Here is a 243-nt window from a genome sequence, read left to right as displayed (position 1 = left end):
CCCCCCCCCCCCCGCCCGGTTCGCCTCCCGTCCCTCCCCGCCGCGTTATTAATATCCAGCCCCAAAGGTGCGCCCAGCCCTCCCCGGCCGCCCGTTAACCCTTGGGGGCCCGGAGCTCCGGCGGTCGGGGAGGGGGGGCTGGTGGCGTTCCGGGGGGGCGGAGCTGCTGTTTCGCAGCACCTGCACCCCCCTCGGGACCCCACCAGCCCCAGCAGCAGGGGGGAAGAGGCACCAGGACCCCCC

Source organism: Corapipo altera, unplaced genomic scaffold (assembly GCF_003945725.1).
Source record: "Corapipo altera isolate COAL_440 unplaced genomic scaffold, ASM394572v1 96, whole genome shotgun sequence".
Classification (NCBI taxonomy): Eukaryota; Metazoa; Chordata; class Aves; order Passeriformes; family Pipridae; genus Corapipo; species Corapipo altera.
The sequence above is the reverse complement of the archived record's forward strand: the minus strand, read 5'-3'. Positions refer to the sequence as shown.